Source organism: Heterodontus francisci, chromosome 36, assembly GCF_036365525.1.
Source record: "Heterodontus francisci isolate sHetFra1 chromosome 36, sHetFra1.hap1, whole genome shotgun sequence".
NCBI lineage: Eukaryota > Metazoa > Chordata > Chondrichthyes > Heterodontiformes > Heterodontidae > Heterodontus > Heterodontus francisci.
The window spans coordinates 49,797,838-49,807,889 of NC_090406.1; the positions used below are offsets into that span (position 1 = coordinate 49,797,838).

The following is a 10,052-nucleotide window of genomic DNA, read 5'->3' on the forward strand; positions in this document are numbered from 1 at the left end:
CAGCTATGCTCTGCTGGGCTAAGATGCTGGCCCTTGGGTGTCACAAACAAGGAGGGTTTTCCTGGAGCATCAGAGGCAGATGAATTCCCGAATATTGGAGATCCCTGAGGCATTGTGGAGCCATGGGCAGACAATGGAGGTGTCCATGCAGCATATATGCACCATAATGACTCAGGATTTTGAGTGCATGAGCTCCTCCATTGAGAATGTTGCCAACCTCATGGAGAACTATATGCAGCAGCATTCTGAGTGGATGCAGGAGCAGCGCACTGACATGCTCAGAAAGAGTGACACTTTGTATAGCATTGTCTGCTCAGTGTCGCTGATGGCACTGAGATGCATGGAGTGGATGCCAGCTGCGTCCCAGCGGGTGACTTCATCCAGCATGCAAGACCTCATGAAAGGGCTGAGGCAGTCAAAGAGGCTGGTGAGGGGGACACCCCTCAGGAGGCATTGGCGTCATCCCTCACCTCCTCAGCCCCTCCAACAGAGGAACCATCCATGCCACAAGGTCCTGTGACAGAGGTAGCTCCTTCAAGGACGCAGGCGCTGCAACCTCTGGAGAAGCCCCCAAGGCACCTCCACGTCGAGAACAGAAACCACGGGCATCTCAGGCATGAGCACAAACAAGGGAGCAGGCTGCTCCACCTGTTCCTCAGCCACATTGGGAGAACCCCCGGAAGTGGATGGGAACGCAAGGCGCCACGCTGTTCGATGCATTTAATTGGTCACCTGGGTGATCTTTTCTCAGTCTGTACGGTCATTAACATTTACTTTAATAATTGCTTATGCCTACAATCAGACTTTTGTGTTATTATTGCTTGATGAAGAAAGGAACATGGGGGGAATTTTATGCTCTTCCCCGTGTTGGGTATGGAGGCGGGGAGAGTATATAATCGGGCAGGATCTGCCTCCAACCAACTTAAGTCTGGGGCAGGAAGGCTGTGAATGGCCTTCCCAACCTGCTGCCAATTGAGGCCCTTAAGTGGGCAATTAATGCCTAATTACCCCAGTGGCAGCGGGCCTGTTGTCGCATGTGGAGCACCTCAAGCAAACCCGTGTGGATTGCTTGCTGGCTCCGGGGGAGACGGTGGGGGTGGGGTGGGGGGGAAATCCCTTGTTAATGGGACCCAGCATTGGAAAGGGGGTTCCCACTGAGAGCAAACCCCTGCTCTTGCTGCCGGCCGCTCCTCCATCTTAATCCCCCCGACACCCACCACGAGAAACCCCTTCCGCCCTGACTTACCTGTGGCCTGCGTCCAGGGCCTCAGGTGAGTGATCTGTTGGCAGCAGCCACTACCGCTGCCATGACACTACTCAGTAAAAGAGGTGCCAGTCTCTGATTGGCCGGCAGCTCTCAGCAGGCATGGGCTTCCATCGCCGGGGTCCTTGATCTTGGGGAAGACCTGCCGCGGTCCAGTTAAGTGCCTAATTGACACTTGATTTGGCGGGCCTCCCCCAGAGGAGATGGCGGGGGCTCTCACTGGCACATTTGCTGGTAGTTGAGACCCCAGTCACAAAGACTAAATTCTGGCCATGGAGTTAAGGCACGTTGGGGGCGGGGTGGGGGCATGGGGGGAGGGGTGGGTTGAGGCAGGGGGGCGGGGCTGAGTTTGCTGTGGTGCCATGGTCTGTGTTGGGGGAGAATGTTGGTGGTGGAGACCCCATTCTCAATCTATTTGGGTGACAATGGGATTATTCAGATGTGTGTGTTTGCTGGATTATTTCTCCCTCTGATGGAAGGTGAGTTACACCTGTCATAAGGGCTGGGAGGCGCTCAAGTGAATGTTGTTGAATTATCGTGACCCTTGCAGCCGTGCCAGCCTGCTGATCGCTGTGTGCCTGGGATGGCCTTGGTGGTCTTCCTCCAATGCCTGGGCACTGGGCTCCTCATCCTCCTCTTCCTCCTTTTCTTCTTTTAGCCTGAACACCTCTGAGGAAGAGTGGTGTCCCAGATCCTCCTCGTTATCCATCTCCAGGCCTCTTTCATTGTCACATTGTGCAGGGTGCAGCAGATGACCACAATACGAGGCACTCAGGCTGACTCGTACGGGGGGCACTGCCCGACCAGTCAGGGCAATGAAAGCACATCTTGTCGGTTTGTGCCAGTAGATGGCTCTCTGTGTAATGCCTTTCGCATTCCATGGCTGGGTCCTGGATGGGCATCAGGAGCCACCTCTTCAGAGGGTAACCCTTGTTCCCCCAGCACGGAGTCTGGAAGTTGGACTCTCACAAGATGAAGGGGTCACGACAGCTGCCCGGCAACGGCGTGCAGACCTGCAAGATTCACTATTTTTGGTCACAGACCAGCTGGACATTCATTGACTGGAAGCCTTTTCTGTTCAGGCTGGCTGGTCTGTTGGTGCTTTGATGGCTACGTGGGTGCAATTGATGACATTCCTAGACCTGAGGGAATCCAGCTTCCTACGGCGATGGCACTTTGTCATTTGCAGGTAGCTGACTCTTAAGGGGGTACAGCCAATGTCTGGATAGTGCCTTCTGCCCCTTGCAGCTGTGCTCCTCTGGCTTCCTCTTGACCAGGAGGATGCATCTGCTGAAGCTCCTCCTCATTCCTCTCTCCAATGTCAGAATAACCTGCTCCCAGCTCAACTCCCTCAGCTGCTGCACATTCATTCACCAGCGATTCATCTGGTAACCTCTGCTGCCCAAGTGATGCCAGCAGCCTCATGTCCCTCTCAGGAGTCCAAACACTCACTGTTCACAAATGCAAGCCTCTCAGCAACAGTGATGGCAACTCTGTGCCACTGGTTGAGAAGCTGAGTATAATTCTATGTTTCTTATGCTTGTTGACCAGTGAATCCATTAAAACTCATGGTTCCCTGCTGTGTTCACAATAGCTGCACCTAATGTGTACCAAACCCTCCATTTTCCCCATGGCTCCCCATTGAATATCTAAAACTGCTGCTCAAAAGCCTGTTAATGAGGTCCACAATGAGCTCAACAGCCAGTTAATTTGAGGCGTGCGGTTTTTAATTTTTTATTAATTCATTCATGGGATGTGGGCATCGCTGGCTAGGTCAGCATTTATTGCTCATCCCTAATTGCCCTTGAGAAGGTGGTGGTGAGCTGCCTTCTTGAACCTCTGCAGTCCATGTGAGGTAGGTACATTCTCAGTGCTGTTAGGAAGGGAGTTCCAGGATTTTGACCCAGCGACAGTGAAGGAACGGTGATATAGTTCCAAGTCAGGATGGTGTGTGGTTTGGAGAGGAACTTGCAGATGGTGGTGTTCCCATGCATCCGCTGCTCTTGTCCTTCTAGTTGGTAGAGGTCACGGGTTTGGAAGGCGCTGTCTAAGGAGCCTTGGTGCGTTGCTGCAGTGCATCTTGTAGATGGTACACACTACTGCCACTGTGCGTCGGTGGTGCAGGGAGTGAATGTTTGTAGATGGGGTGCCAATCAAGCGGGCTGCTTTGTCCTGGATGGTGTTGAGCTATTTGAGTGTTGTTGGAGCTGCACCCATCCAGGCAAGTGGAGAGTATTCCATCACACTCCTGACTTGTGCCTTGTAGATGGTGGACAGGCTTTGGGGAGTCAGGAGGTGAGTTACTTGCTGCAGGACTCCTAGCCTCTGACCTGCTCTTGTAGCCACGGTATTTATATGACTACTCCAGTTCAGTTTCTGGTCAATGGTAGCCCCTAGGATGTTGATAGTGGGGGATTCAGCGATGGTAATTCCGTTGAATGTCAAGGGGAGATGGTTAGATTCTCTCTTGTTGGAGATGGCCATTGCCTGGCACTTGTGTGGCACGAATGTTACTTGCCACTTATCAGCCTAAGCCTGGATATTGTCCAGATCTTGCTGCATTTCTATTCGGACAGCTTCAGTATCTGAGGAGTCACGAATGGTTTGCTAGCTCCCCCCTCCTCCCTTTGTCATGTTGTGGAGGTGTGGTGAACCAGTGATGCCATCGGCAGCGCTATTTTCAATGTGTGCCCGCAGCCGTACTCACCCTCATGGGTGACTGCAAATCCAATCCCTGTTTCTCAATATCATCCAATGTAACAAAACAATTGAAACTTATTGATAGCGAATGCCATTGATTTTTTGAAAGAGTGTAACACACTGAACCATCAGTAAAATTCTAACTGTGACTCTTTTGTAGCTGAGAACACTTTAGTTCTTGGTGCTGAAATTAAACAGTAACTGTGGTTGCCAGGTTGTTTTACTCAACCATAACCTCAGTAATCTTGGAGGGGTTACCAGACAGAAGAATTTTCATTGCTGAGGAAGTCTTCGATGACCTGTGTGAAACGAGATGCATTTGAAGTCCCAGAGCAGCTTTGTGTTCATGTAGAAGCCCTGCAGTCAGCACCCTGTCATCCTCTGATAACACACACTTTGCTCTGCTATCACAATACCAGAACTCTGCAGCCTCTCAGGAACTGGCAGGAGGAAGGGCAGCCCTACAAGGAAATGCAAGGACCCCCTGCCCTAGTTCCCTCACAAGCACATTATTTTTAGTCATTAATGTAAACATTTGGGGGCCTTCTTCCTCTGTGGCAGGTCTCCATTCCCAGCTGAATGGCTTTAAAGGAGGAACTCACACACACAAGAAATCACTGGCAACTTTAAATTAGCTCCGAAATTAATGACAAGCTGTCCTCCAAAATTAACTGTACCGTGCTCCTGTTAAATTGTTATTCGTGTTAATGATAATCGCACCTCAAATAGTCAAGGAGAAACAATTAGGGATATTAGTGTTGACAATGATGTTAACGGCACTGCAATATTTTGCAGATAAGGTCTACCAGTCTAGATTTCAACGGCCACTTAATTGCAACACAGGAAAGTACTGAGTGATGTTTAGCATTACACTGCTTGTGATCACAACACAGTGATATGTCCTGTATTGACTGTATAACAGTAGCGTCTGCAGTACAGTCCATGGATACAAGCTATGGATAGAGGCCATGGGTACTGTCCCTGGTACAGTCCTTGGGTACAGTCCGTGGGTACAGTCCTTGGGTACAGTACGTGGGCATAGTCTGTGTTTACCATTTGTAGGTGCAGACCTCGGGTACAGTCCGTGGGTAGAGACCCTGGATACAGTCTGTGGATACAATCTGTGGGTGCAGAGCCTGGGTACAGTCTGTGGGTGCAGACCCTGGGTACTGTCAGTGGGTATAGTCTGTGGGTAGAGACCCTGGGTACTGTCAGTGGGTACAGTCTGTGGGTACTGTCTTTTGTTACAGGCTATGGGATGCAGTACTGAATGCAACATGTCCTTCCGCTGACAGTTGCAGTCACAATGCAAAGTATTGCTCAACAAGTTAATTATCACTTCTTTCTTTCCTTCTGTTTTGTATAGGAACTATTGACTTTTTGAGGGGTTATCAGAGTCTCTGTATAGCTATAGGTAGCTCCTTGATGACATGATGGGAACCTACTCTGTGAATGACTCGATAATTGGATACCTGAACTTGGCATGTTAGCAGAGCATCGTCCATGGATGGAGCAGACTAACAGGATGGATTGCACTGGGAGGTGTACTCACTTAAAGCTACAACATGTGTCTTGCATATTTTCTCCTCTGTCTATCAGCCTGACCTCTTTTACCCCCACTTGCAAATAAAGAGATTTTCCCTCAATTAAGATGATAATATTTATTATTAAGATGATAATGCCTTGGTCCTCTTTGCTCAGACATGCCCTGGAACAGAGTCCCCGCTGATCAGTGGAATGGCTGATCTAATGGAAGCTGTCAGATCTTGAAAGCCCTGAGACAGAACAATCGCCGTGGTCTGGAATCAGCTGTTCATGATGTGCTTCATTCTGTCCCCAGTTGCCTCTGAAGCTGCAGTCTGTGTCCTCAAAGCCTTAACTGCTCCTTGAGATATGCTGGAAATTCCAGTGAAGTTGCCACTTTTTTGGTGCCTGCCAGGATGAGAAAGCTTCTGTGATGTTGTAAAGGAGAGCTGTAGATTCAAGAGTCACAGCCTTCAATAGCTGCACATCCTCAGAGACTGACCTCAGAGCCTCTAACATCTTCCCTTCAGGCGGGTGCCCATGAGATCTGGGCCCCGTGAGTCTGAAGCCATCAGCAGCATTCTCCTCAGCCATCAGTGGGAAGTTGGGCCCTCCTCACCTGCTCCCAATTCCTCTGCTCCCTTTCACTTTATGAGGCCCCCGGTGCTGCAGCTCCTTACTGCTATATAATTACCCCCTGGCGAAGTCCCTGAGCTGGTGCCTGGGAGTGAAGGAGCACATGCTGCAGGGGGTGATTTTGAAGGGGTTTGGGGCAGAATCGACCAGCTACACAAGGGAGGTGTCACGGGCATCATCCTCCTCTTCATCATCATCACCCTCATCATGTATGTGACAAGGGAGAAATATTGTCACAGATTCTCCTCCTCCTCATCTTCCTCCTGTTGTTGTGGCTGATCTACAGGAAAGGAGGGTAGAAGCTAAGGAGACAGTGAAGTGAGGGTCGTTCTTCACTGCAGTACCCGGGTGAGAGTGCAGGAGCTCAGCCACTAACTGACAACCTCGACATCTCCCATAAGAAGAACCATGTAAGCCATATTGCCATAGAGTCATAGAGCCATAGAGCGGGATATGGTGGACAAGGAAGGCAACAGCGGCCAGTGTGTTACCTTACCCGTCCTGGTGAACATTTTACAGCAGTGCTCTGCAGTCTTGGGTTGAGGGGGTCGGTCCTCAGTTCCAATCCGAGGGGTGAGGAGTTCTCAGTCAGTGCCAGTCCTTGTGGTGAGGGGGGTTGTCAGTGCCAGTCCTGGGGGGTTGTGGGAGTTGGCAGTGCCAGTCCTTGAGGTGAGGGGGGTTGTCAGTGCCAGTCCTGGGGGGTTGTGGGAGTTGGCAGTGCCAGTCCTGAGGTGAGAGTGTCAATGCTCAGTGCCAGTGCCACCTCTGTCCAGGTGACATGGGGTTACATTCCTGGCAGGTTCAGTGACCCCACACCCAGGGGATAGATGTTTACCTCCAGTAATCTGGCAGTGTGGATCACTGCTGACCCATGACCCCACTGTAGAACACATCTGATTTTTCACTCTATTGGCCTTAATATAATGAGAACCGGGCAGGTGCTATAAAGAGAGGATGATCCACATATCCTGAACACTGTAAGACTAACAGCCAGGTGCAATTTTTTTGCCCCTGTATGTTCTTGTATTGTTCCCTCTCCAGGCCATAACTTATTCCTGAAATTTACTGATGAACACACAGTTTCTGCATCTCTGTTGTATCATACCCTGCAGCTAACATACCTCAAAGACTCTGCATCAGTTTTCCTCTCTCACTGTTTCCCTTTCACGTTAGAATTCTTCTGTTGCTCCCTTTTAATTTATTTCTTTTTAAAACCCCGATTGATTCCTCTTGGTTGCCTTTCTGTTTACTTGATATTTCCTCAGGGATTATTAAATTGGTTTAATTTAGGTGTTGCTTTACTGAGTGGAGTCTAGAGTTCTGGTCTCCGAATGCTGGGTTGACATCCAGGAGGTTACTCGTGTCCAATGGGAGAGGAGTGGCCCCTCCCCCAATCGTAGCCCCGATGACCAGGGACCAGAGTGCTGGCTGAATTTTTATCTCAGGCTGTCTTGGCTTGCCTCAGTCTCAGTCATTCCGCTGTGCATCGCTGTATTAAGAAGGTCACAGGTGTTCTGTTCACCTTCTTGATGGACTCTGTCAGCATAGAGAGCGAGCAGTTAACATTCTTGGGACAGAAACACTTTCCCTAGTTAAATGCATTAAAGACCCTTATAATTGTACCAACAAGGAGGAGTTTCATTCTATTAAAGCACAGCTAGTGTGTGATGTCCAGCATATCACTTTGCTTCCGAGAGTGTACTATCCAGGAAGCTCCCATCATTCAAGTGTAAGGAAGGAATGGATTGCATTCCTCACAAACCTTATTGAGTTTTTTGAGAAGGTGACCAAACAGGTGAATGAGGGTAAAGCCGTGGATGTGGTGTATATGGATTTCAGTAAGGCGTTTGATAAGGTTCCCCACGGTAGGCTATTGCAGAAAATACAGAAGTATGGGATTGAAGGAGATTTAGTGCTTTGGATCAGAAATTGGCTAGCTGAAAGAAGACAGAGGGTGGTGGTTGATGGAAAATGTTCATCCTGGAGTACAGTTACGAGTGGTGTACCGCAAGGATCTGTTTTGGGGCCACTGCTGTTTGTCATTTTTATAACTGACCTGGATGAGGGTGTGGAAGGGTGGGTTTGTAAATTTGCGGATGACACTAAGGTCGGTGGAGTTGTGGATAGTGCCGAAGGATGTTGTAGGTTACAGAGGGACATAGATAGGCTGCAGAGCTGGGCTGAGAGATGGCAAATGGAGTTTAATGCGGAAAAGTGTGAGGTGATTCACTTTGGAAGGAGTAACAGGAATGCAGAGTACTGGGCTAATGGGAAGATTCTTGGTAGTGTAGATGAACAGAGAGATCTTGGTGTCCAGGTACATAAATCCCTGAAAGTTGCTACCCAGGTTAATAGGGCTGTTAAGAAGGCATGTGGTGTGTTAGCTTTTATTAGTAGGGGGATCGAGTTTCGGAGCCACGAGGTCATGCTGCAGCTGTACAAAACTCTGGTGAGACCGCACCTGGAGTATTGCGTGCAGTTCTGGTCACCGCATTATAGGAAGGATGTGGAAGCTTTGGAAAGGGTGCAGAGGGGATTTACTAGGATGTTGCCTGGTATGGAGGGAAGGTCTTATGAGGAAAGGCTGAGGGACTTGAGGTTGTTTTCGTTAGAGAGAAGGAGGAGGAGAGGTGACTTAATAGAGACATATAAGATAATCAGAGGGTTAGATAGGGTCGATAGTGAGAGTCTTTTTCCTCGGATGGTGATGGCAAACACGAGGGGACATAGCTTTAAGTTGAGGAGTGATAGATATAGGACAGATGTCAGAGGTAGTTTCTTTACTCAGAGAGTAGTAGGGGCGTGGAACGCCCTGCCTGCAACAGTAGTAGACTCGCCAACTTTAAGGGCATTTAAGTGGTCATTGGATAGACATATGGATGAAAATGGAATAGTGTAGGTCAGATGGTTTCACAGGTCGGCGCAACATCGAGGGCCGAAGGGCCTGTACTGCGCTGTAATGTTCTATGTTCTATGTTCTATTTCTACAACCCTTATCACAAGCTCGAGACATCCCAAAGCATTTTACAGCTAATTAAGAACTTTTTGACATGTGTAATGTAAGAAAACGCAGCAGCCAATGTGTACGCAGCAAGGTTCCACAAGAAGCAATGAGATAAGATTATCTGTAAAACATCTGTTTCCTTTTGTAATGTTAGTTGCAGGATAAACATTGGCCAGAACATCAGAAGAATCATTATAAGACCACCGACTATTGTAATGAGGAGCTTCCACCATGTAATGAGTTCTTTTTATGTTGTCAGATGCAACATAAATGAGATGCATGGAGTCCAGTTGGTTGAAGATCTCAAATGGCTAATCTATTAGATACAGTACAGAGCTAACTATTTACAGAACCTTACTCAAGGTGTTAGTTACAGATAGAATCTGGCTTGTGGTCACATGACTCACCTGGGAGCGGACCCAGGAGGAAGCAAACCCAAGCGGGAGCTATAAAAATCAAGACCGGGGCTTGAGGCCCTTACTCACCCGGGAGCAGAGTGGCAGAATGCGGGCATAGGAGGAAGCAAACCCGAGTGGCAGCTATAAAAATCAACACTGGGAGCGGGGTGGCAGACAGCGGTTTCTCTCTCTGTCCGGCTGTGTCGGCATGTGCTGAGTTAAAAAAAAAATCTGTAAGCTGATTGGTTGGTAAGTAACAGCTCTCATTTCCTGTAAACAGCTAAAAAAACAGAAAAAAAGTTATTTTCTTAAACCCTCAAATAGTGGTAAGGTTGGTACTAGTAAGGTTTTAGTTAGTGTAATTTAATAATAATTACTAATGAATTAGAATTGTGCTATTCGACAGAGAGTGAGTCTGTCAGTTGTGTGAGGGATTTTACTGACTAGGGGAAGGAGGTGCTCTTTGGTCCCTTTATTCTCTGCCTCCACGGTACAGGGGAAGAAGCTGATTGGCAAGTAATTGTTA

At 48.7% G+C, this 10,052-nt stretch overlaps 1 long non-coding RNA gene across 2 annotated transcripts; it reads right to left on the reverse strand.

Moving 5' to 3' along the window:
* Window positions 1-5,427: 5,427 nt before the first annotated feature.
* Window positions 5,428-9,729, reverse strand: LOC137351808 (uncharacterized). Of its 2 annotated transcripts, none has more exons than XR_010969576.1 (3): window positions 9,614-9,729; window positions 7,246-7,660; window positions 5,428-5,896 (listed from the first exon to the last, which is right to left on the reverse strand). It is a non-coding gene; the product is annotated as an uncharacterized lncRNA (long non-coding RNA). The 2 variants fall into 2 exon arrangements; XR_010969575.1 differs by having other exon boundaries at window positions 5,428-5,937.
* Window positions 9,730-10,052: the final 323 nt, after the last annotated feature.